Source organism: Myodes glareolus, chromosome 2 (assembly GCF_982192425.1).
Source record: "Myodes glareolus chromosome 2, mMyoGla1.1, whole genome shotgun sequence".
Classification (NCBI taxonomy): Eukaryota; Metazoa; Chordata; class Mammalia; order Rodentia; family Cricetidae; genus Myodes; species Myodes glareolus.
The window spans coordinates 113052067-113079677 of record NC_142027.1 but is presented as its reverse complement, the minus strand read 5'-3'; the positions used below and the strand labels follow the sequence as shown (position 1 = coordinate 113079677).

The following is a 27611-nucleotide window of genomic DNA, read 5'->3' as shown; positions in this document are numbered from 1 at the left end:
TCCCAACTGGTTGACTGCACTGAGTTAAAATGGATAAAGACGGAGACAAGAATATTTCATTCACAAAGACAATAGAAATGTGCTTTTGCTGGGAGGGGCTTCCTGTAGCTGTGAGATGGGTGAGATTATTCACTGAAGGCTAAGGAAAAGAACAAGAGAACTTGGTTCTCTCTTATGACAAGCTGGAGGCAGAAATAGATGGTAGCATTCATATATCAAAGTCATATATATATATACATACACATATATGTTGTATACATATATACATACATACACACATGCACACATATTGGTGGTGAAGTGCATCTAATTTAGGACCCCATGCATATTAGACAACCAGTCTTCCAGCTGAGCTGCATATTTAGTCTCTAGAAGCAAGCTGCTTCAATTGCTGGGGTAGGCAGGAAGGCAGAAGGAGGATGTGATTAATTTTGCTTGTTATTTGTCTATTATTTACATATGTGCATGTGTTTGTATGTGTGTAGACGCACATTTTCATGTGCGCATGTGCATATGGAGACCCGAAGTTGATGTCATGTGTCTTCTTCGGTCAGCCTCCACCACAGTTGAGGCGAGGTCTCTCACTGAGCCTGGACCTCACTGTTTTGACTATTCTGGCTAGCCAATTCACCCTGGGGATTCCAGTCTCCTACTTCCAAATGCCAGGACTACAGGTGTGGGTGGGGTCATGAATCCATGACTTTTAATATTAAAAAAAATAAAAAGGTTTGCTTTGATGTTTACCTGTATGTATGTGCCTTATGTGCACAGGTGCCACCCCCCAAGGCCAGAAGAGGGCATTGGTACCCTTGAAGCTGAAGGTACAGGCAGCTGGAACTACCTAATGTGGGTGCTGGGAACTGAACTCAAAATGCTCTTAGGTGCTGAGCCGTCTTTCGAGCCCTGCCACTTAACTTCTTTTTAACATGGGCCCTGACCCTCATATTTGTATAATAAGCAGTTTACCCACTGAGTAAATAAGCAGTTTACCCTAACTCTCAAGTGTTTCAGTGGTAGGATCTCACTCTGTAGTTCAAGGCTATCCTTGGACTTGCCATGTAGCCGAGGATGATCATGAACTTAAGAGCTTCCTGCTTCTGCTTCCTGCTTCTGCTTCCTGCTTCTGCTTCCTGAGTGTCTTGATCTCAGGCATTGATTACTCTACCTGGAACTAGGAGTTCTATACTAAGAGGTATAGCATTCCATTAAAATGGTTTGAAATATGGTTGAGGAAGTAAGGCACAAAGAAACTGCAAACTTGTAGAAGGCTTAAACTCAATTTGACTCAGGAGTGTGTTTGCTGCTTAAACATAATGGGAATGGGGACTCCCTGGAGTTCTATTTTTATTTGACTTGTGTGCACGCTGCGTGCGTGGATATGTGGATGTGTGTGCGGCTGCCCCCAAAGGCCGTAAGAGGGGATTATAAGTATAGACAGTTGTTAATTGACCACTTTGGATGCTGGGAACCAAACTTAGGTCCTCTGCAAGAGGACCTTGCAGCCAAGGGCTCTTAAGCAATGAGCAACCTCTCCTGCCACTACCTGAAGATCTTAATGTGAAGATCTTGGCTTCAGTGGTTTGTTCCATTTTGTTTTGTTTTTTAAAACACGCAAAGCTGGGAAGGGGCCACATTGAGATTAATGCAGGGAACTAGAAGGGGGAAATGGAGGTTGAATATTACCATATTTTATGGTGTACATATTCAAAATTGTCAGGAATAAAGACTAATTGTAACTTTAAAAAAAAAAAAACAGTTACTGACAACAGAGATGCAGAAAAGGAAAACACTTTCAGGCTACAAAACCGCTCCCCTAGAACTAATTTTTAAAATTTCCCATTTCCTAAGTAGGTCGGTGCAACAAATGGACTTCGGGATGCGTCGCACTGATTCCTAATGCACAATGTTCAGTGGGAAGGAAAAGAAAGCCCAGCCTTCACCAAGACTGCCTCAGAGTAAAACTGCCCCCAAACACGCCATTGTGATGTTGTTGAGATGCAAACATGCAGAGAGCAACAGTGCTGACCTCTGGATTCCATGTACACACACACACACCTACACATATACCTGCTCGAACACACATACATGAAGAGTTAGATGCAGGTGTGTGCTGTGAGGACACGAGGAGAAACTGAGTGGCTATGAGCTTTCGTGTGATGTTGATGGTGGTGGCTGGTGGGTGGGCTGTAATCGGAGAGGAGGGGAGGTCAAAGGTGAGACACAGATGCCGATTTCCATCATCGAGCCCAAGTGCTCTAAGCCAGCTCACAGCCTCCAGCCTATATCACCATCACCTGCTGTTCCAGCTCCATTCCACTCCACCCACTCACACGGCACTCAGTAATTTATACACTTCAAACCACTTGTGCGGCTGAGCTGCATCGCTCTCCTGCACATTCTTTCTTCTGCTTGAAAGATCTCATCCTCAAGATGTCGTTGCCATAAGTGGTTCTCTGACCTTGCCTATATCGTATGACTCACGTTTTCCTTCGCTCGGATGACACACTTTTGGTGTTAGCATTGATCGTTTCGAATTGTGTTTATCTTGTCTAGATTTCAGCCTCATCCATCGTAGAGTAAGCTATTCTAGAGCTAACACAATGGTTTGTATATATATGCACACACACACACACACACACACACACACACACGCACGCACAAGTGTACACGTGTACATGTGCACGTGCTTGCAATGCATGCTTGTGGAGACCAGAGGTCAATGTCCAGTGTCTTTTTAAAAAATGACTTTCCACCATATTTTTAAAGACACTGTCTCTCATTGAACTCATTCTAGTTTGTCTAGGATGACCGACCAACAAACCCAGGGATCCTCCTTTCTCTACCTCCCCAGCTTTGCCACACCTGCTCTTTAAGTGAGTGCTAGGAATCCCAACTCAGGTCCTCACGCCTGCATAGGAAGCAATTTAATGACTGAGGCATCTATTTCCCTATGCCCCAAGAATGTCTTGATTCCATTTCCAGAATGCTACAGTGATTTTTTTTAATTGAAAATGAACATAGTTGCTGTGGCTGACTTTTTCCTGTTATTTCTCTCTCAAACTCATTTTTTTTTTAAAAAAAAAAAAAAGTTTTTCCTAATGTACCGGTTGGTTTTATGTCAATTCGACACAAGTTAGAGTCATCAGGCAGGAAGGCACCTCAATTTCGAAAATGCCCCCCTAAGATTGTACTGTAAGGGAGTATCTTCATGATCAATGGAGGGAAGGCCCACCCTTTGTGGGTGGTGTCATTCCTGCGCTGGTGGTTCTGGGTTCTATAAGAAAGCAGGCTGAGCAAGCTATACAAAGCAAGACAGGAAACACCACCCCTCCCTGGCTCCTGCATCAGCTCTGACTTTCAGGTTCCTGCCCTGCTTGAGTTCCTGTCCTGACTTCCTTCAGTGATGAACAGACTCAGCCTTTCCTCTTCCCAGAATCCTCCCGTTCTTGTCACCCGGCCTATACTTTCTGCCTGGTCGCCCCCGCCTATACCTCCTACTTGGCTACTGGCCAATCAGTGTTTTATTAAAGCAATACTAGTGACAAATCTTTACAGGGTACAAGACCATTGTCTCACACCAATGAGGGACTGCCTAGATCAGATTGACTGAACCTAGAGTCACCAAGAGTGTCAATGAGGGGCTGTCTAGATCGGGTTGTCCTGTGGGGTGTCTATGGGGAATCATATTGTTTCTATTCATTGAGATGAGAGGAGCAACCCTGTATGTGAACATGGGCTGGATTTTGATGCTGAATTCTATAAGAACAAAGAGAGAAAGGGAGTTGAGGGCAAGAGGGAGAGGAAGAGGGAGAGAGGAAGGGAGGGATGGAGGGAAGGAGAGAGAGAGAGGTAAGCAGTAAGTATATTTGTGTTCATTTCCTCTTCCCTTGACTCTGCATGTGATGTGACTGGCTGCTTTGTGGTCCTGCCTTGTCTTCCCCACACAGACGGACTGTGACCTGTAACTGCAAGCTGAACAAACTCTTTTTCCTTTAGAGTAATTTTTTGGGTAGGGTATTTTATCACAGAAGCAGACGTGAAACTTGGACTTTTTTTCTTTCCAGAACTGCGGTCAGGATTAATTCAGTGTGTATTTAAAGTGCTTAGCCCAGATAGAGCAAATGTTATAATAATGTCAGCAGTTATTATGTTGCTTAATCCAGTTTCCAACACACTGACTGGCTTCTCTCCCTCATGACAAGACCCGAGTAATTCTTTAAGTCTAGGGCTCTGTCTGACGTCTTTTTACATTTCCTGTCTCTGCTGAGACTGACATAGCATAGATTTTTCAATAAATGCTTGCAGAAAAGATCAATGAAACCACGGTTTGTTTAGGAATGAAGCCTTAAACACAAATTTACTGTGCTCCTATAGGGCACAAGTATGCTGTCCAGGTAGATTTTATACACTCACCACACGCCACCCTCTAACCATGACATCACTCAGTACCGAAATCAGTGCTGCTCCGGGTTACCTTTCTTATACATATCTTAGAACATGTAATCCCACTAAGGTGTTAACCCATTTCATATTTCCATCACATATGGTGTGGGCCTGGGTGACTTCCAAAGAACAGAGAATCATTTCTTACAGTTCTGGAGGTTGGAAGATCAACATCAAGAAGCGATATTTAGCAAGAGATGTCCTTCTAGACCATTCTTTGATGGAAGGCAGAGGGTTACAGAAATGTGACTGAGTGGTTATTTACAGGAAAAGACATTAGTCAGCAGAGGGAGCATCATGGAAGACCCACCCAAGCATTGGTGACAACAGCTCACAGAATCTGGGACCAGGAGCACACTGTACAGCCTATAGGCAACCAAACAGGTTACAGAGTGGCCTTTGCAGTTAGTGTCATTGATCTGAGGCTCTTCCGGTTGACCAAACTTGTCTGTGACTGTCTGTTTCTCTCAAGTGGCTAGGCTTGTCTGAGAGTACCTCTTCTTCATTTTATTGCTTATATGCTCCTGTGAAGGGAGGGCCCTAGTCAATCTTGTCCGTTAAAATGGAGCTCTTTGGAGTTATTTTACTTCCTGTCTTAACAGCTTCCTTGCAGGATGGAGTGTTTCACCTCCCCCTTCGTTCAGTGGTTCTCAACCTTCCTAATGCTGTGGCCCTTTATTACAGTTCCTCAGCTTGTGGTGACCCCCCCAACCACAAAATTATTTTGCTGCTACTTCATAACTATAATTTTGCTACTTTTATGAATTGTAAAGTAATTGTCTGATATGTAGGATATCTGATATGTAACCCCAAAGGCGTCATGGCACTCAGGTTGAGAACCATTGCCTTTCAACATCCCCTTGTAAGGGTGCTGTCCTAAAATATCCTTCTGCTTCCCTTGCCTTTTATACCCTGTCACTTAACACATGTTCCAAGATGGAAGATTTTTATCTCTGCAGAAACTGCTGAGCAACACTTATTTACTCTTAGAGGCTCCACCACTTAGCCCTGCAGAATTACAGATTAAGTTTTGGGCATATGAACTTCAGGGAGCAGAAGGAATTCACAGCATTGGAACATTTTAATTTAAGTAGTAGCTGGTCATAGCCTGTTCTTTTTCTTTATTCACTGCTGTGTGTGTGTGTGTGTGTGTGTGTGTGTGTTGTGAGATAATGCTCTCATATACTGTAAAGATTTGTCACTTGTAGTAATTTAATAAAACGCTGATTGGCTAGTAGCTAGACAGGAAGTATAGGTGACCAGACTAAGAGAATCCTGGGAAGAGGAAAGGCAGAGAGCAGTGGCAGCCCAGATGCAGAGAAAACAAGATGAGAATATCTCACTGGAAAAAAGGTACCAAACCATGTGTCTAAACATAGATAAAAATTATGGGTTAATTTAAGTTATAAGAGCTAGTTAATAATAAGCCTGAGTGAATAGGTCAAACAGTTTATAATTAATATAAGCCTCTGTGTGTTTCTCTGGGACTGAACAGCTACAAGACTGGGTGGGACAGAAACTTCCATCTATAAAGTGTGTGTGTGTGTGTGTGTGTGTGTGTGTGTGTGTGTGTGTGTGTGCTGTATGTGTTTGGGCACACATGTGGGAGGGTGGGCATGCACATGGGTACACATGCGTATGAAGGCTTAAGGCTTAAGGTTAATGTAGGAAATCATCCTTGATTACTTTCTTATTCAGTCACACCTTATTCAATGAGACAGGGTCCCTCAATCAAAGCCAGGGCTAGATGATGTGGCTTGTCTTGCTGGCCACTTGCCCTGGAGTTCCCTTGTCTGCCTTCCTAGTGTGGAATTGCAATGAGCCACCACACTCACCCAACATTAATGTGGGTTCTGAGGATCTGAATTCGAGTCCTTACACTTGGAAAACAAGAGCTTTAGTCATGAAGTCATTTCCTCAGTTCCCCTGAATAGCATCTCCTGATTCTTAAAAACAAAACCAGGGCTGGGGCAGTAGCTCAATTGGTAAACTGTTTCCGGGCATAAAGATGCAAGCTCAACTTACAGAACCCTGTTTTAAAAAATAAACCAGTTGTGGTGGTACACGCTGGCGATCCCATCACTGTGGAGGTAGAGATGAGGTAGATCCCTGGGGCTTACCGTCAAGCCAGCCTAACCGACTAGAGAAGGTCCGGGGAAGTGAGAGACTCTGCTTCAAAAGAAGATGGACAACACCTGAAGAGCAGCACCCAAGGTGGTCCTCCGGCATCCACATGCATCTGCATGTATGTGTACCCCACACAAATACATGCATGCACTCACATAAGCCAAGCCATTAATAATCTCCCACTTCGCGAGACCCCACATCTTAACTCTCATATTGCACTGGATTGAATGCTTTCAGATTTCTGCATGCTCTTCACCTGGGGGAGTCTACCACGGCCTCTGGTACCCACTCAGTTGGCCACAGCTTTCCTCATGCTTACCTGGCCTGGTTTTTTTTCTGCCTATTTCTGTGACCTGCAGCTGGTAAGGTCCCCTCTAAACTAACTGCTTCTAAAAGCCTTGCATATGGCCCGAGCTGATCATAATTGATTAAGGTCATGCAAAGACTTCTGTGGAAACCAGCAGAGATTGCAAGGGTTCCCAGCTAAAGCATCCTGGATCATAATCCACATGCGACTATGTTGTCAGTATTTCTGAAATCATGGGTGCATATGGCAGACTGGGGGGAAGGGGAATGCTTAACTCTGTGTAGTCAGATCCCAAGGAAAATTATGCAATGTTTAGCTTATTTATTATTTATTTTGTGGGATTTGTGTGTGTGCAGATCATGTGTGTACATCTCTATAGAGGCCAGAAAACAACTCATGTGCTGTTCCAGAAGTTATCTATCCTTTTTATAAGGACTTAGCATCTTTGATTAGCGAGGATTCACCAGATAGGCTAGGCTGCCTGCCCAGGGAGTTCCAGGAATCTACCCGCCTGTCTCCACCTCTCTAGCAGTGGGATTATAAGCATGCGACACAAGTCCTGGCTTTTTGATGTGGATTCTAGGGATCAAACTGAGATCCTCATGCTCTTTGCTGGCTTAGACATCTTCCCAGATATACTTTATTTTTTTAATTACAAAACCTGGTGACAATGATGCTTCATATCAATGAACTGAATTCAATTACGTATGAACTGATCTAGCAAATGGAAAGACTCCAGGAATGAACAACCAAGTCAGCCCACTGTCATCAGATGTGGCTTGAAGGTCAGGAAGAGCTGGAGCTCAATAGCAGTACCCAGAGGCTTCGCTGTGAGCTTCTAATGATCATGAACCAAACTTCATGCTTGGCTAGAAGTCCTTGAACTACGATCTGAGAAGCGAATGTTACCTTTTTGGTCCTGCTCAATCATCAAGACACTATAACCATAATTAGACAATTGAGTTAAAAATGAGCTTTTCAACACTGAGATTTCCTTTAACTCTTAACCCCCCCCCCCCACACACACCTCCATATAAAATACACACAAGACATGCCATTTCCTGCCTGAATTGACACATACAAGGCTTGGGAGAGATCACGGGGTGTTGTAAATTAACTCCGCCAATCTGCTTGCTATCTGCAAAACCGCGGAGGGCATTAAGACCAATGCACCTGGCACTGGGTTGAGCAGGTGTCCATCCATTCTTCAGACCCTTCCGTTGACTGTGGTCAGTTTATATCTGCATCTGGTCTCTCTAGACCTGGTCTAGTGATGACATTGCCCTTTGTGATCATGACAGTTTGTGCAGATTGTCAACCTCGTTGGACCATGGGACACCTAGGAGACATCATCGAGTAAAGCACATCTCTGGGATAGCTGTGAGGCTGATGGCAGGGAGGGTTAACTAAGGTTGGGGGAGGGAGTGGTGTCATCCTGCAGGTCAGGGGGCCAGGCTGAAACAAATGGGGAAGAAGAATGGTGCCCTCTGGTTTAGGGATTCCCTCCTCCCCTGTTTCTTGGTTGCCAAGACATGAGCTACTCTATGCCAGCATGCCTTCTCTGCCACGATGGACCCAACTCTCTAAAACCATGAGCCAGAATAAATCAATTTCTATAAACTGTTTTTTAAATCACATATCTTATTGAAACAGAACATGCGGTGAATGTAATTAGAGTTTAAGCACCATTTGCACCATTTAAATTTATTTAGTGTATGTGCTCACAAGCCACAGCACCCAAGTGGAGGGCGAAGGAGAAAGTGTGACAGTCTCTTCTCTTCTTCCACCATGTTGGGTCCTGGGATCAAATAAAGATTGTCTGATTTAGTTACAAGTGCCTTTACTCACTGATCCATCTTTCTGGCCCGGAAGCAAAAGCTTCACTTTATCAGCATATATCCTGGCCCTGAGTCCTGATGATAGAGAAGGCAAGGTTACAACGATGGCTGAAAGCTTCAGAGGATTTGCAGCTCTTGCAGGGACCTGAATTTGGCTCCCAAGCCCACACTGGGCTGCTCACAACTGCTTGTAACTCCAGCTCAAGGAGATCTGAGCTGCTTCGACCACCGCAATCCCTGGCACTGATGTGCACACACAGACACATCAATAAAAAGAAATCTTTGAGAGTGTTAAGTAAAACACACTCACCGGCAGCAAACACCATAGCTCTAATTACCCCCTTTCTCACCCAGGGACGGCCTCAGCCACCACACCGTCTCACACATTTAACAATGGGCTTGCTATCTCTCCTCTCGATATTGCTTCAGTAAAGACAAACGAAATAAATGGAAGAAATATCAAGACCACGATCTGTTTTGAGATATTTCTGGTGGGATTTAGTGACTCTGCCAAGTCTCCAAATCTCTTACAAACTCACGGACTTGCATATTTGCAAAAACCACCTTTGTGCTTCCAATTTCTTATCTCAAATTTTGCAATCGTATTTAATGAGAACCACTATCCCAGCAACGTCCCCATGTGCATTTCTGTATGATTAATAATATGAACATACACGGGACAAATGGTAGAAAAGCACGGAGGTGGTGAGGCTCTGGTCACAGTTCATGGATATAAGGATATAGAGCGAGCTGGTAGCCAGCAGTGGGGAGGTTACACTGGAACCCTTAGAGACTTTATAAAAGAGGAAAGAGCCTAAAGAAGTAAACCAGCACCCTATTCTGGAGATTAAATAAAATCAGACTTTAAAATTCAGTTATGAAAGAGTTGGGCAATTCAATACAGAAAATCAAAGAATGCCACATCCATTGCATGTATCTGGGGCAGAAGTGCACACACACACACACACACACACACACACACACACGGGCAGAAGTGTGGGAGTGTGTGAAGAAAAGAAAGCTAGGAAATAAAATATAGGGTCAGTAATGTGGCTCAGTGTGTAAAGGGGCTTAACCGCTGAGCCAGATGACCCGAGTTCGATTCCAGGGACCCACATGGTGGAAGGAGAGAACTGACTCCTACAGGTTGTCCTCTGACCTCCACACACACACACCATGACATATGCATATATGCACATGCACACATACGCACACACACAAATAAGTCAATTAATTAAAATACAAGAAAAATAAAATATAAGAAAATTATGGATTCTATCCTGGAGATGAAGTTTTTGAGAAATTAAAAAACAAAAACAGTACATAGAAAATGACAAAGTAACAATGCAGAAAATTTTTATAACGAAAGGACAGTGAAAAGAACAGTATTATACCATGCTTTGCTTAAGCCCATGAGAGACCTGCCACTTTCTGAATGGAGACAGAGATGGGGTGGGAGGGATGGGGTAGATGTGAAGCAGGGGGAGACTGGGAGGAGAGGAGGGAGGGGAAGCTGTGGTCCATATGTAAAATAAATTTTTAAAAAGTTATTTAAATAAAATAAAGAACTGTTAGTTAAAAGAAATTATCAAAGTTTGAAAGTTCGGAATGAAAGGGTTTAGAAGGATCTAGTTAAAAAGCTTCCAGACAACAAATCATTCAAGGGACAAAAGGGGAAAAAGCAATGGTGTCAGTCTTAGAAAATGAAATGTTTGGCACCAAAAGACAGCAGGGTTACACCTACGCAAACAAGACAGAAAAAAGTATCAAACCAAGATTCTATGTAGAAGTAAGTTGGGTTTTACATGTATGTGTGTGCATGCGCACGTATGTGTGCGTGTTTGTGTGTTTGTGTGTGTGTGTGTGTGTGTGTGTGTGTGTGTGTGTGTGTGATATGCCATGGTGTACATGTGGAGAGCAGAGGGCACCCTCGGCAGCCAGACCATGCCCTCCATGTGAGGGAGTCTCTGTATTGTTCTCTGCTCTGTGTTCAGTCTCTCTAGCTCAGGAACATCCTAGGATTCCCACGTCTCTGCCCATCTCCCTACTGGAGTGCTGGGATTCTAGACAAGTACCGTTGTCTCTGGGTTCTGTGCATTCGGAGGGTTCGACGTCAAGCCCTTGCTCTAGTGTGGCAAGCCATCTCCCAGAGTCACTGATGCGCTTATGAGAGGTAAAAAGAGTTCAAAAAAGACATTCACAATTAAACCTCTAATGGCGGAGGTCGGAGCTGTTGGAGAGCAGATGGGGCCATCACGCCTATCTCCAGGAAGCAAATGAAACCAACAGCTTGCGGGGGTTATAAAGATGTGTAAAAGTATCTCAGAGCCTTGCCAGCGCGTGAAGAAAGCCTTCTCCTCGGGGTCAGTGGAAATTAAGCCAAGGACAGACCAGACAGTTATTAAATAAAGAGCAGGGGAAAGCATTACAAGAAAGACGGCAGCTCCATTCTGGTCATCACAGCCATGATTGCAAAATCGCTAAACATGGAGCTAAACATACTTGTAAAGTCACCAGAAACAATATGAAGGAAAGAGAATGTAAATTGCTCATCTATCCAATTGAAAGCTCCTGGGGCTTGTTTTGCAGTGTGTGTGTGTGTGTGTGTGTGTGTGTGTGTGTGTGTGTGTTGTGCATACATGGGTATAAACGCACGTGAGTGTGTATGTGTGATACATGAACATGAGTGTGGGTGAGTGTGCTTTCCCTCCTGTACACGGAGGACAGACGAGGATATTCAGCATTCTGCTCCTTCACTCTCCACCCGCCTCCTTTGAGACAGGGTCTCTCACTGTAGCTGGAGCTCTGGAGCTAGGCTGGCAACCAACAAGGCACATCCATCCCCTTGTCTCTGTCTCCCACAGCTCTGAGGGTATAGGTATACAACACTTGCGCCCGCCTTGGTATACGGGTCCTTGAAATCTGACTGGGGCCCTCACGTTTATTCAGCCGATGCTCTTACCTGCTGAGTCATCTTCCAGCCCATATATTATGTTTCAAAGTGAACTGACAGATAACAGGAGAGAGATCTCATTTAGAGAAAAGAGATTTATGAAAGCAGGAAAAATGTTTGGGGAAAATGGAAAGAGTCAAACATTAGTGAAATAACTGTTCAGAAATGTTTATTCCACTACGTTGGGCAGGAAACCCTTTTTTTTTTTTTGCTTTGTTTTGTTTTATTTTTTTTAGCATCCATCTTTCAATGTTATATGACTTTCATACTAAGCCTGCTTTCTCACTTTAGAACATTAAATGGGAAGCTTTAAAAGGGAGTGGTTGATGTGTAAACGGGTGTAACAGTCAGTGGGACAACTTCTACTTCCTCTGGCACCACAATATGACTGTGGTTGACAGCCATTAATTTCATATTGCAAGATATCTAGTAGAAAGGACTTAATGTTCAAAATACAAATAACTGATGAAAGTTTGAGGCAGTGCAGAGGCTAATTACCCTGGCCTGACTGCTGCATATTGTATGCTGGGATTAAAGTAACACGCTGGATGCCTGGCTGGGTGGTGGCTTGGTGGATAATACCTTTGTGCAAGCGTGAGGACCTGAGTTCGGAACCCCACTCCCACAATCCCAGAACGCCTATCCTGAGATGGGAGGTGGAGAGAGGAGAATACTTGAGAGGTCATGGGCATGCAGCAGCTTCTCTCAGGTAATGCAAGCCGCACTCTTCCAAGCTGACAATCAACTCTGACCAGCAGAGTAACTATGTAGTTTGCACTGGATCTTTTTATTTATAATAATTACTAATTGCAAAAATTATGAGTTTCATAATAACATTTCACATATGCATATTATATCCTCTGACCATATTCACCCTCCCACTAGTCTCTCTTGCCTTTCCATTAGTCATTTTCCTGTCTGAAATAGCTTCTCCCTTTTTTCATGATTGTTTAAAAAAAATCTAGATTCCGCACAGGAGAAGAAACATGTGATATATATTTTTCTGAGTCTGGCTTACACCACGTTGCATAATGATCTCCATTTTCATCCATTTTCTGCAAGTGACATAATCTAATTTGTCTTCGTGGCTAGAAACACTCCATTGGGTATATGTTCCATGTTTCCGTCATCAATTGACCAGCAAGCATCTAAGCCACTTCCGCAAATTGGTTTCTGCAGAGTGGTACAGCAAAGATGAACGTGCAAATAGAATTTCTTGGAAACAGTTTTGTTTTTTAATTGTGTGTGTGTGTGTGTGTGTGTGAGAGAGAGAGAGAGAGAGAGAAAGAGAGAGAGAGAGAGAGAGACAGAGAGAGACAGAGAGAGACAGAGAGAAAGAGAGAGAGAGAGAGAGCAAGAGCGAGGGCGCTACAGGTGGTTTTAAACCTGTAACAGGCTGACACAGATGCTGGGAACCAAACTGAGATCCTCTGTAAGAGCAACAAAGCTCTCAGACACCAAGTCATCTCTCCAACCCACAAAGGGAAGCTATCTTGGCGGTAGGCTGCCTTGGATTTCGTCAGGCATACCCCCAAGGATCCTGTAGTCGTTTTGCTTTCAAGTGTTTGAGGACCCTTCACACCAGTTTCCATAGTGACTGCATCAATTTGCAGTCCCACCAGCAGCCAACTTTAGGAAACCCTGACTATAAGTAACAAACGTGCCTCTTGTCTTCCCAAGCTCATGTCTGAAGACTCTAGAGTCAGCCTTATCCCTTTGATTCCAGATGCGTGTTTGGACGGACAATCACCACGAAGCTCAGAGGCGGTGAGCAGCATGCAGAAGCCACACAAGTTCATCACTGTTTCCAGACCCATCATAAAGCATGAGTTACCGCGGTGTGCTCAGTCATATTCCAAGCCAGCGGTCGCTCTAGTCATATGTACTTTAGGATTTTTTTTCCCAGCCAGAGGCCAAGCCTATGGAGAGGCCACTGAGAACCAGCTGTCTACAGCTTCTATTGCTAATTCATTAAACTTCATGCTTTATCCTCCCTGGAAATTGCTGGCAAACAATAACACCGGAGCTCGCTGCCGCTCTTGCTGACAATATCAATTATTTAGTTTTCTGCCAATTCCTGTTAGAGTTTCCCTAACTGGAAAATTTACACTGTGTTATTGAATTAAAAACAGTGGAAAGCTTCAGGGAATTCAAACCAATTAGCCAGAATTTGTAAACCCCTTTGTTCACAATAATTTGTTTACATGACTAATTCAACCTTTTAATTATGGGCGACCCACGCAGACAACAAAAGGTGCTCCTACAGCTATTTTTTTGTGAGGCACAACAATAACAACATGACAAGACCCATTTTTCTTTTCTTAAAATTTTAAGGGTTTTTTTGTGTGTATCTGTGTGTGAACAGTGTCTAGAATATACATTCATGTTTGTGTGCAGGTGTGCATGCCCGGTACACAGATGCTGGAGGAGGGCATGAGATGCCCCACTCACCCACTTGAAGTAGAGTCTTCATTGAATCTGGAGATAACCTGGTAGTGATTCCCCTGTCTCTGCCCACCAGAGCACTGCGGTCCAGACACATGCCTGGCTGCACCCCAGCATTTACTGGGGTAGTGGTAATTTGAACTCAGACCTTCCTATTTGCACAGCAAGCTCCCTTCCGCACTGAGCAACCCCTCTAGCCCCAGTGTTAGCATGTTGATGGTTACACTGTAGAGAGATTTGGAGCTTCCAGTGTTTCCTTCATGTTTTTTTTTCTGGGCAGTTCTCTCATCCACGTCAGCGAGAAGTCTCTAAGCAACATCTCACCAATGCTTCGCCTTTTCCCAGTTTGTGCAAGATCCTCTCCTCATTTATTCCTTTAAGGGCTATCTTTCGATGCCCACTAATTTCTTTTTACTTTTATTGCATTCTTTCTCTGACAATTTCACACATGTATAAAATACATTCTGATCACTGTGACCCCCACCCTGTCTGATCTTTCTGTCTCCCCTATTATTAATCTTATAAGTGCTGAGTGTGTGCGTGGGGGGGGTCTTCATTAACTACAGTGGTGCAGAATCGATATCTATTTTGATCACTTTGGGCATGACGATGTAGTTCCATCGAATAGGTGAAGCATCTCTCCAAGAGTCAGAGAAGTGGACAAGCAATGAGTAAATATCTAAACCGTGTTGCTTTGGAGCCTATGGTAACCAAATATCAGTGGTATGTGCATATGTGTGTGTTATGTGCGTATAGATACACATGGGGTGTGTGCATACATGTGTTTGCATGCACGTGGAGGCCAGAGAGTCAATCGCAAATATTATTTTATAGAGTTGTTCTCCTGGTTTTCTGAGATAGCATCTCTCACCAGTACCTGGAGCTTGCCAGTTCCACTACAGCGGCTAGTCGCTGAGCTCATTGGTTCCACCTGTCTGAGAATCACAGTACTGGGATTCAGGCACCTGTCACAATGCCTGGATTTTCACGTGGGCTCTGGACGATCAAGATCAGAACTTCAGACTTTGAACAGCAAACCCTTCACAGACTGAGCCATCTCCCCAACCCTGAAGTCTCTATGTATAAGAATGTGGCCATATAGTGTGGAAGAGTGATTCTGAGAAATGACATTCGTTCTTGTAACGCTAGTTCATGTTCTAACAGAGTACTTTGATTAATATGCGAGGACTGTCACAACAACTTAAGAAGTGTTCCTTCCAGAAACTATGGGGTTTTAAATGAAAATCCTACTGTCAAGTGTGAATTCTTGACCAGGGAGGCTCCAGATAGCCCCCAGAACAATATAGGCTACTGTCGTGGGTCTCAGTTGTACCCTCGAACTAGATAATAAGACCCTGTTGCTGAAGACACCACACTTCCTAACCCAAGATACAAAGAAACAAAGCTTTAACCAAGCTGGAAGCTACCTCCCTGCTGGCCAGCATTCATAGTGCCAGAAGTTGCTTTACTGGCTGCCAGGGAGAAAAACTACCAATGTTCTTATGCTACAAGGCCGACCTGTCAGGCAAGATGTACCTACTTTTGCACGATTACTGGTGCAATAGTGACAAGACTATTGGGGAGGAGACATAAAGTCTTTCAAAGCATAGAAACACTGAGAGTCCCTGTTCTTAAAAGGGATTGATTGTTTGTTTGCATGCATGTGTTGGTGTGTGTGTGTGTGGGGGGGTGTGTAAGCCTGTGCATGTGCAGAAGAAGGTGCTAGGTGTCATTTTCCATCACTCTCCACCTATTCCTTTGAGGCAGGGTCTCTCCTTGAACTTGAGGCTCCTATTTTCTCAGCTATGCTGGAAGTCAGAAAGCCCTGGTGACCCTGTCTCCCATCCCCTTAGATGTGGCATTATGGGTATGTACACGATGCCCCACTTGTTATATGGGTGCTGGGATTTGAACTTTTATCCTCACAATTGCACAAGTGCTCTTAAACGCCATCTCTCCAGCTGCCACACTGGAGCCTTTCTTAAACATGGAGCCACTGAAGAATGACCCTGCAGCTTTATCTCTTTGGCAGCCTTCTGCAGTGAGAGGCCATCCCTATCTCATGGTTATACCTTGAGTTCTGTGCCTTGCGGTGGAAGCAATTATGGCCCCTGTTGTCATTCTATAAAGCGGTGGAGTTGGCGGGATCCAAAGGTCTTTAGTTAAAATTCAGGCAAGGTTCCGTTCTGTTCCCACTGCCACATGATCTCATCCAGCCCCACGATTTTCATTTAGGTCTCTCAGATTTGTGTTGCTTACACCAATGACTGCTAGCACCTTAGCTAGCATATATGACTGGCTTTACCGACTCCGCTTGATGGAATTCTGCATCTTCCCCAGTGGGAAATGCCATGTCAGGGTCTTTTTTACTTCAAAGAACAAAAATTGAACACAAATCAGTTTGGGGCGCGAGAGGGAAGAAGAATGGAAGACTCCTGGGCTGGGCAACTCCAGGAGCAGATGTGGCTCTAAACTTGCTGAAATCTGATGCTAAAAGAATTTGTTTCAGAAGCTGGAAAGATGGCTTGAAAGTAAATGCTGTTCTCGCAGAGGGTGAACCAGAGTTCAGTTCCCAGAAGCTCTGGTAGACAGCTCACAACTACCTGTGACCACAGCTCCAGGGAGCTTGCTGCAGCATAAACTGATTCTCTCTCTCTCTCTCTCTCTCATCTCATTTCAAACTCTCTCTCTCTCTCTCTCTCTCTCTCTCTCTCTCTCTTAAACATAGTAAAGTTTTTAAGTCCTTATTTGTAGTCAGAGGTCTCTAGAGGAACGGTACAAATTTTACCAATAACACACTACACACACACACAGACACACACACACACACCAATATCTGAGCAACTAACAATGGCTGTCCACACTATGGGGAGTTTGAGAGCCTGGTAGCGGCTCATAGCTGCTCAGTCTACAGGTCGGGGTGCCTCAGCTGTCCCAGTGAAGCTGAAGACATAGACGTTCCCTAGAGAGTCACTAGTATTAAGTCAACGCTAAATTGTCCAAAAAAGCTGGGGTCTAATGTCACGGGAGGATGACCAGAGGCACATCTCTCGCTGTATTTGCGACGGTGTTCCCAGAGAACAAGACCCACACCTAAAGTGGATAAAACTGCCTCATGTGCTAGAGGCCTGGTAGAATGAAACTACCTAGGAGTGCCACATTTTCTGCTGGGTTATGTAAAGAGCACCCATAGAGAAATTTCTGAACCCAAATCCATCTGCCTGTCATTGTCAGCTTCAAGTTGTCAACTTGACTAAACCAAGGGTCTCCTGGGAAGGGGAAACTTCAGCTGAAGAATTACCTCCATCAGATTGACAAGTGTCAAAGAAGCATTTTTCTTTGTTGCTAATCGATATGAGGGCCTGGTTCACTGAGGGCGGTGCCAGCCCTGGGCAGGTGGATCTGGGCAGTATAAGAATGAGCTAGTAAAAAGTGTTTATTCTTCCAGAGTTTGTGCTCCAGGTCTCTGCCTTGACTTTCCTCATTGGTAGACCACAGCCTGTAAAATGAAATAAACCCTCTCCTCCTCCATGTTGGTGTTGATTGGTATGTTACCACAGCAACAGACAAGCTAAGTAGATCAACCCTCTTCCTTAAGACGTTGTAATCAAATATTCTACCACAATGGTATGAGAAGTAAGTAACACAGGTAGTTACATAAATATGCCATTCAGGGACTGAAGAAATGGCTCAGTGGTTAAGACCATTAGATGGTCTTCTGGAAGACTTTTTGATTGCTTCCAAGTACCCATGTCAGACAGTGCCCAACCAACTGCAACCCATCTCCAAGGATCCCACCCCCTATTCTGGATTCTTCAGGCACTTGCAAAGATATGGTGCATGTGTGTGCGTGCGCATGCGTGCGCACAAACACACACACACACACACACACAATTTACTTTTTGTTATTCAAACAGAAGCATTGATTAATAACTTGTTGTTTGAACAGAACAACTGAACAGTTGCTTTAGTAAAATCTCTTTAACTTTTTCTTCCTCAAAGAGGAAATAAAATGAAAGAAACAACAAAAAAGTGGGGGCAACTTGATGCAGGCAAATATGAAATTATCCTTGAAAAAGGGCTAATTATGTTGTCTGTACAAAGAGAAAGCGGAAAGTTTAGATGTAGAGAAACAGATCCTGACATATATACACACAAAAGAAAATGACATGCAGCTGGTTTTGATATAGCTTGTGCTCGCTTGACAGTTTTATCAGCCCAAACAATTAAAAAGTGAGCAATTATTATTTTCCAAGCACTGAGTTGAAGGAGGGGGTGACTGCCGGGTTAAGCAAAATCATCACTCTTTCAGACAAATAAGATGAATTATTTCCCTCAGAGGATTTCTTCATTCTTCGTTTGTTCAAAGATACCTTTCACATCAGTAACCGTGTTGCCGTAAAAAGCTCCCTGCTGTGGCCACCGCAAACTTAAACTCCCTATTGAAACTGTACCAGTTAAAGGAATAAGCCCAGACATTGGCACTATATGCATGGAAACAGGAGAAAGAGGTGGCATTGGCCCTGAACAGGCATGTTGGAGAGGAAACATGGCCTACCAGCATGTGTGAGGTCCTCTGGCAACGTCCTATGTGTTGAATCACGCCTCCGAACAGGTAGAATGAAAATACATGAGAAAGGGAGGTTTAATAGACTGGCTAAAATGACGTGGGCTGGGTAGTCCAACAATGGCAGGCTGTACACTGGAGATGGCGAGAGATCGGTAGCTGCTTAGTCTGTGAGACTGGATGCCTCAACTGTCCTGATCTGGTAATGAAGGCCTGAGATTCTTGAAGAGGCACTGGAAGGTCTTGATGCCAGTGATAGATGTTGGCAAGAATAACAGCAACAACAGCAGCAGCAGCAGTAGCAGCAGCAGCAGCAGAAGGGTAGATGTACACACAAGCAGGGAGTGAAGGTAGGTAAGCCAATAGCAATAGCTTTCCCCTGGGACCTCCTTACATGTGAGCTACCATTTAAAGGTGCTAATGACGCTGAGGTCAGATGAAGCAATTGGGCAGCTCTTCTGTGAGGGTGCTATTTGCCATGATGGACTATACATTGGAACAACTTCTTCACTTCACAACTAGTAACATAGAAACAACTCCCTTCCAGGACTTGTGTGTGTGTGTGTGTGTGTGTGTGTGTGTGTGTGTGTGTGTGATGTACATATATGTTTGTATATATGATGTATATGTATTTGTATATGTGTTTGTATGTGTTTGTATATATATGTAATGAAGCTATGACACACTTGGACTGACAATGTTCCCTACAACGTTTTTTATTTGTGTGTGTGTGTGTGTGTGTGTGTGTGTGTGTGTGCGCACGCGCGCACGCTGAAAGTGTACCATTTGTAAGCAGGAGCTTGCAAAAGCCTTAAGAGAACATTGAAACCCAGGAGCATTGTGCCTCCATAAACATAGCAAAGTTTTTAAGTGCTTATTAGTAGTCAGAGGTCTCTAGAGGAACAATACCAATTTTACCAATAACACCACACACACACACACACACACACACACACACACACACACCAGTATCTGAGCAACTAACAATGGCTGTCCACATCACGGAGAGGTCGAGAGCCCGGTAGCTGCTCATAGCTGCTCAGTCTACAGGTCGGGGTGCCTCAGCTGTCCCAGTGAAGCTGAAGATATGGGTGTTCCATAGAGAGTCACTGGTATTAAGTCAACACTAGATTGTCAAAGAAGTCGGGGTCTAGTGTCACAGGAGGATGACCTGAGCAGATACAGCCGCAGCTAGAAAGAAGGGCATTACAGATGGTTGTGAGCTGCCCAATTTGGTGCTGAGAGACAAACTCAGGTCTTCTGCGAGTCTAGTGTCTTAGTTGACTGTAATACAACACCAAGACTAAAATCAACTTGGGGAGGAAATGGTTTGTTTCATATTACAACTAGTTGACCATCATCCAGGGACTGAAGTTAGGAACAGTTAATGCAGAGGCCATGGAGAACTGATGCTAACTGGCTTGTCCCTTGTGGCTTCCTCACCATGCTTTCTTATAGCACCCAGGACCATGAGCCCAGAGATAGTACCATCCACTAGAGAACCATAAGGAAGGAAGGGTTTATTGTGGGTCACGGTTTCAGGATACAATGTATCATAGTGGGAAAGGCAGGGAGACAGGAGCATGAGGCAACGGCCACATTGTATCTGAAGTTAGAGAGCAAAATGAGACGAATGCTGGTCCTCAGCTCACTTTCTCTTATTCATTTAATCCAGGAAGGACTCTGACCTATAGGATGATGCCAGCCGCAATACCAGTTAAACCTCCCTTCTGAGGTGTACCTCCCTGGAAGCACACTTAGAAAAATTCAACTGTGTGTCTCTTATGTGATTCTACATCCAGGGAACTTGACAATGAGGGCTAACCATGATGGTTGCAGTAGAAGACGCAATCAATGAATTGCTTTAGTTGAGAAGCTACAGTTACAAATGGCAGTCATTGCAGAACAGTGTGCAGGACCTGGCCAAGTTCTTGAAAACTAAGAAATCTGTAATTGCTTACTGATTGCATACTAGAAATTATAATTCATGTGACGCCTACTGCGGCTTGATATTTATCATACATGCTTATGTGGAGGCACGCATGCATATGCACACATGTAAGCACACTATGGTGACTCTGAGTTAGGCATTGCTGTCTTCACTTGTTAAATAGTGGAGAGAAATTATGTGAATGCTGGTCAGAGAGGTGGTAAATGGTTGCATTACCTCCAAAACGAGGTGCTGTCCTCACATCCCATACTTAACATCTGCAACCATATGTCGCCATGTCTGTATTTTTGTGGGCTCTAGGGCCAAAACTCAGATTATCATGTTTGTGTAGCAGGCCAGTGCTTGGCTATTTTGAAAGCACATCTTCGTGTGACTCCTCTTCAAAATGACCCAGAAAAGATGGACTCAATCCCATATTGGGAGACTTCCTACAATTTCCTATCATTTCAAGAAGTAGAGCCCAACCTGAAAATGCTTTATTTCAGCCAGAGAAACATCACTCAATTGCTTCTTTTATTCTCATTTCTTTAGGAGTATTCTTACTTGATCTCTTGGTGGACAAGAGGGAATTAAAGATAATTATACTCTGTATTTGACATAAGCAAGGAGTGCCCACCTGGGAGACAGGCACACTGTGGAGGCCTACCCAACTAATTATATGACTCTCAAAGGTGAGCAGCACATGCTGTGTGTTAGACTTTTCCTGGGGAGACACAACACAACACAACACAACACACACACACACACACACACACACACACACACACACACACACACACGCAAACTACTCACTCTAGCTAGGGAGCCCATGACAGACCAAATAACAGTTGCACCAGAGTCCAAGTTAGCGAACCAGTGAATCTGCATTTGGGTACTCTCAGAGGAGTACGGGTACGGAGTAGCTGCATCACTAGAAAGGCTACCTTAACACAGATCACCACTCACTCTCAGAGGCTGCCACTCTGGAGCTCTCTACACAGCTTGCAAGCGGCTCATTGGGTCTGAGAATTTCTTGGCAGCTCATCTGAGCAGTCTCCTCCCCTTGTAGATTCATTCATTCCTTCACTTGTCTTTCTTCCTTCTTTCCCTCCCTCCCTCCCTCCTTCCTTCCTTCTATGTCTGTCTGTCTACTTGTATGACAATGAGGAGGGGCCCTCTTGGACCTTGCGAGTTGCAGCTTTCCAGACTAGGAAGTTTGTTTACTTCCTGAGTCCCATGAGCCTCTTCCTACTTCCTGGAAGGAATGTTGCAATTTGTAGGAAGCTGTTGTACCCCTGCCCACAATATTTTTAAAGCTAGAAATCATTCCATAATATGAAGATCAAACTAAGTTAGAGCTCTCGCATTCCACAAAGCATCCCTTACCTGTTTATTCAGAGTAAGCAAAAGGAAGTCCTCGTGAAAAGGTCACATTTTTAATGAAGTAAGCTGGAGTCTTTCAGTGTATGCATTTAATTAAAAATTTTTACTCACTATTCTTCTCTATCTGGTGTGTGTGTGCGCGCGCGCACATACCATAGTAAGAGGACAACTTGCAAGATTCTTCTACCTTGTTTTTGAGGTAGGATCTCTCTCATTGTTTACGCCATCCTGTGCATTCCACACTAACTGGCCCACAAAATTCCGGTTGACCCTCCTGAGTCTGTCTCCAGTCTCAGCACAGAAGTATGGGATTACAAACGTGTATTACCACATTCAGCTTTGTATGTGGGTACTAGGTTCAAACTCAGGTCACCAGACTTTTACCTTCTGAACGATCTCATCAGCCCCTGAATTTATATATGTCAATTAATAACACAGACCAGTAACCAAATGAAAACACAAGAGTCGTAGGCAGTAGGTATCCCATGAAGCAACTCACCATTTCTTAGAAGTCTGAGCCCCACAATAGAAGGGTGACGATGAATACTTTCTCTTTTCCCTATCAGAGAGTTGAGTGGGAGTTTGATCATGGGACTAAAGGAAGCTTTCTCTGAAGCCTTATGTAAGTTTATCTACTTTCAAGGTTTTATCCTGCATAGACATTCATTTCTAGGCTTCTTTTGAGGTAGGGCATAAGTGCAGGCCCTGTGTGTGCTGCAAAGGGCAAGCTGTTAGGTGTAAAGTGGGAACAAGGCATTCTGCTTTCAAAATACATCAAGGGTCTTCTTCATATAACCCAAGACACATTGGAAATTTTCCACTGAATGGAATTAAATAGTGGGCTGTCTTCCTATTGTATAGGAATTTTTTTTTTACTGAAATTTGCCTCCAGGATGAAGGAGAAAGGTTCACAAGATCCAGAAAACAAGTAGTTCACAGTCTTAGGTACTTCCCCCAAATAACAAGATTCTCAAGACTCCTCTCACTCCCTGAACTCACTGGTTCAACAAGATGGACTTTGGTATAATTGGTACTTTGATCTGGCATTAACTCCCTATTTGGTGGGTAGACAGTTGTTCACATTCTACAAACAATCTAACCAAATTCTTCCTCACACACACCTTAAAGCCATTGACCCCCATTACAGAAAATCATAACTATAAGTCTGCCTGATGATTTGTTTTCAATAGTAGGAAATCTATGAATCACAGTTATTAGCAAGCATAGAATACACACGCTTACCATTTTATATTGTTGTTATAACACACTGTCACGAATTAGGGACTGAACCCAACACAAAATCAATTACCCCATTACCCTTCTATTTGGAGGTAAGAAAAGTTAGACCTGACAGCCCAGGCCTGGCATCTCAGGTACTTGGGATACTGAAGTAGGAGGACTGAAAGCTAAAAACTGAGTTCAAAGTCATCCTGAATAACTTAATGAGATAATATCTCTAATAAAAAGAGGGCTGGGAAATGCTTAAAGGGTAGAGCACCAGTCTAGAACCCCCCAAAGTCCCTTTGGCTAAGTAAGATATGCACTTATGAGTTAAGGGGATGAGGCTGCAGACATCTCTGGGAGACACCACTGAGCCTACCACATGTGCCAAGGCATTGTCTCAAGGTACAGGATCTAAAATCAACTTGACTTTCTCTATAGGCAGAGAAGGGTTTAACTATAAACGTTTGATGTGCTTTTTATTGCTGGATATTAAACCTTATGTATTTGGATAACAGTTGCTAAAATCTCCTCCTCCGTGGACTGAGAACCTCTCGAATGCAGGAAGTGGCTCTAAATGACACAATCTTGGTGCACCCAAGGCCCACCACGTACTAAATGCCCACTAATGACTTCCTAATGAGGTGATATCACTCTTTCTATATGGGAGGAAGTGGAAATGGTCAGGGAAACGGATAGAAAGCTCATAAAGAACATGAACCCTTAATTTATCTTCCATGGCATGTTTCCTACTTTTTGCAACATTTTTGTTTGTTTGAGGTTTTTGGTGTTTGGTAATCACGTAAAGCATGTGATAAAGTGGTTATCTCTGCTAAGGGGGACAGAGCGAACTCAAGACCAACATGGCCAACTTTGCAAAACTCTATCTCAACATCAACTAGTAAGTAGAGGGATGAGGATGAGTTAGGTGGTAGAGCTTTTGCCTGGACAACTTTACTGAAGGGCTGGAGCGTAGAAGCCCTGATTAAAATTATCCAGGGAATGGTGAGGGGCGTTGCTTAGTAGTAGCTCACTTGCCTATAATTTACTAGGAAGAGGCTGGGAATGTGGCCCTGGGGTAAAACCTTTGCCTACTATCCACCAGTTAGAGGATGGTAGTATAACTCAGTTTTAGAGCGCTTGCTTAGAATTACCCAGAGAGAGCCTGGAAGCAATGTCTCTGCGGTAGAGCACTGGCCTAATGCACATAAGCAAGTACTCGATCACTGTAGTCACACAGCCCAGTGGTAGAACACTGGACTAGAGTCCCCCAGCAAAGACTCAGTTGTAGAGCACCTGCCTCATATGTATAAGCTATGATGAATAGAATGCAAGGTGATTCCAGAGTATTTTATGGTGCCAGAAAGTATGAAAGCTCTAAACACCAAACAAATGACTCAACTATCTAAATAAATGAAAATAAACACAAGATAGATGATGTCATAATGACACAAAATCCAAGTTTGAAGGCATTCACATGGCCAAAGTTGGGACTGAATTAAAAGTCAAAGTATGAAATATTTATTATTGCATATATAATGTTCTAAATGCACATTAGGACAAGCAGATTAATGGAAAGCAAGAATTAAGTCTTCACTGCAAAAAAAATAGTATGTAACAAATGCAGAAGAAAATAGAAAGAAGAGAGCAGAAAAATCACCATTAGAATATGTGTAATAATCACTGCAGGGGAACAGACTAGGATAGGCAAAAGATTGAGCAGAAACATGCTATAAATGGACACTAACAGCATTGCTCCAAAAAGTAAGAATTTATGGATTTAAAAGAAAATATACAGGCCCAAGGAGATGGTACAGTGAGTGGCAATGCTTGCTGTGTAAGAACAAAGGCCTGAATGTGTATCTCCAGCACCCCTTTCAAAAACCAGGCAAGACTGCACACAGCCCTAGAAGTTCAGCGCAGGAAGGGGTCAGAAGCAGAAAGATAGCTGCAAACTGCTGTCCATCAACCTAACTCCAGTTTCAGCAATGCCCAGAATAAGGAGAAAGCAAGCTGAGCAGTGTGTTCATCTCTCTCTGATTCCTGACTGACTGTGGCCTGACCACGTTGTCTCCCCTCCCATCACCATGCATCCCCCACGAAGATGAACTGTGTTCTAGTTTTCTTTCTGTTGCTGCGATAAATACTCTCTGACCGGCTGGCCCCTGCATGCGCAACTTGCATCCTGTCTTGGTTCCTTGGAGTTATGGCAGTCTCTTACCCTCGCCATCTGTCACCATCCGGGTCTGCGGAGCCCACTGCAGGATTTAGAAGGTGGCGAAGTTCACGATTCCTGAGATCCAGGACAACCTGTTGGGCTGGGTTCCCTGTGCCGTTCCTGAGCAGTTTCGGGTATGCCCTACCAACCGTTCAGCAAAGGAGATCGGCTAGGGAAGGCTGCAGACTGGACGGGGGCCACATACCAAGACAAGAGGCACACAAGCAAGTACTCCTCTCAGTTTGGTGGGGGAAGTCAGTATGCATATTTCCATGAGGAGGATGAGACGAGCTTCCAGCTGGTGGACACGGCGCACACACAGGAGACTGCCTACCCACGGAACCGGGTGAGATTTGCACAGCAGAACCTCCACAGAGACAAAGACCGCAAGAACATGGTACAGTTCAACCTACAGACACTGCCCAAGAATGCCAAGCAGAAAGAAAGAACAAATTCACTTGCAGAAAACATTTCAGAAGCAATGTGGAGTGAGGCAGGAGTGGGACCAGAAGTCAAGGAAACCCAAGACTCTTCGGTTGAAGTCCAAAAGAGGAGATGGATTTCCCTCAGCTGATGAAGATGCACTACTTGGAAGTGTCAGAGCCTTGAGACATCAGGTGCTGTGGCGCACTGGAGTAATAATAGCAAAACCTTTGACGGCATCACCACGCAGAGAAGCCTTTGCGGAGCATCAAGTGCATCTTCCACATTGTCACCACCACAGATGACCCTGTCATTCAGAAGCTGGTAAATGCAGGGCAATGTGTTTGCCACAGACGCCATCCTGGCCATGCTGATGAGCTGCACCTGCTCTGTGTACTCCTGGGATGTTGTTGTGAAGAGAGTTGGGTCTAAACTCTTTGACAAGAGGGACAACTCTGATTTCCACCTCCTGACTGTGAGTGAGTCAGCCAATGAACCCCCTCAAGACGAAGGCAATTCCTTCAACTCATTCCTCAACCTGGCCATGGAAGTCACCTACATCAACCACAACTTCTCCCAGCAGTGCCTGCGAATGGGGAGAGAAAGATACAGTTTCCCCAACCCAAACCCATTTGTGGAGGAGGACACGAATAAGAATGAGATCACCTCCGTGGCTCAGCGTTACCGCAGGTGGAAACTTGGAGGCGACATCGACCTGGAGCCAATGGGGGAGTGTCCTTCATCAACATCAAAATGCTCAACGAGTAGGACTCCAGACACTGTGGTGGCGTTGACTGGCGGCAGACGTTGGACTCTCAGCGCAGAGCTGTCATTGCCACTGAGCTGAAGAACAACAGTTACAAGTTGGCCCGCTGGACCTGCTGTGCCTTGCTGGCTGGATCTGAGTACTTGAAGCTCCCGTATGTGTCCAAGTACCACGTAAAGGGCTCCTCACGCCATGTCATCCTGGGCACCGAGCAGTTTGCCAGCCAGATCAACCTGAGTGTAGAGAACACCTGGGGCATCCTACTCTGCGTCAGGGACATCTGCATGCAGCTGGAGGAGGGCAAGTACCTCATCCTCAAGGACCCCAACAAGCAGGTCATCTGAGTCTACAGCTTGCCTGACGGCACCTTCAGCTCCGAGGAGGACGAAGAGGATGAGGAAGATGAAGGAACTTAAATGAATCATCTTGGTGCCTACATGTGTTCCACCCCGCTGGGCAGCTGGGCAGCATTATGTGGTTCCTGCTCTCTGTGGCAGATAGAATAAAGTTTAAGTCTGTCTGGTTTCTTTCCTTCCAAAAAAACCCCCAAAACAACAACAAACAAACAAGCAAACAAACAAAAAAGCCCTCTGACCACAAAGCAACTGAGAGGAGGAAAGAGTTTATTTCTTCTCCTTATAGGTTGCAGTACATCATTGTGGGAAGAAGGAGTAGAATCTCAAGCATGGAGAAATACTGTTTGCTGGCTTTCTCACAGGTTTATGCTTACCTGTGTTTTTTTTAGGGAGCGGAGTACCACCTGGCCAGAGAATGATGCCATCCACTCTTGGCTAGACCTATTCCTATAAATTAATAATCAAGACGATCCCTAGAGGCATGCCTACAAGTCAATCTGATCTAGAGAATTCTTCAACAATGCTTTCTTCTCAGGTGATTCTAGACTGTTTCCAGTTGACAAAGTTTGCAAGGACATGTGGCACCTTCAAACTGTGAGCCAAATTAGCCCCACTCCCTTCTCGGGGTTGATTT

The 27611-nt window shown here is 44.3% G+C and overlaps 1 pseudogene; it reads left to right on the top strand.

Annotated features, from left to right (window-relative positions):
• The window catches only part of LOC125400186 (eukaryotic translation initiation factor 3 subunit D-like), an 80810-nt pseudogene extending 53773 nt beyond the window's left edge, over positions 1–27037 (top strand).
• Positions 27038–27611: the final 574 nt, after the last annotated feature.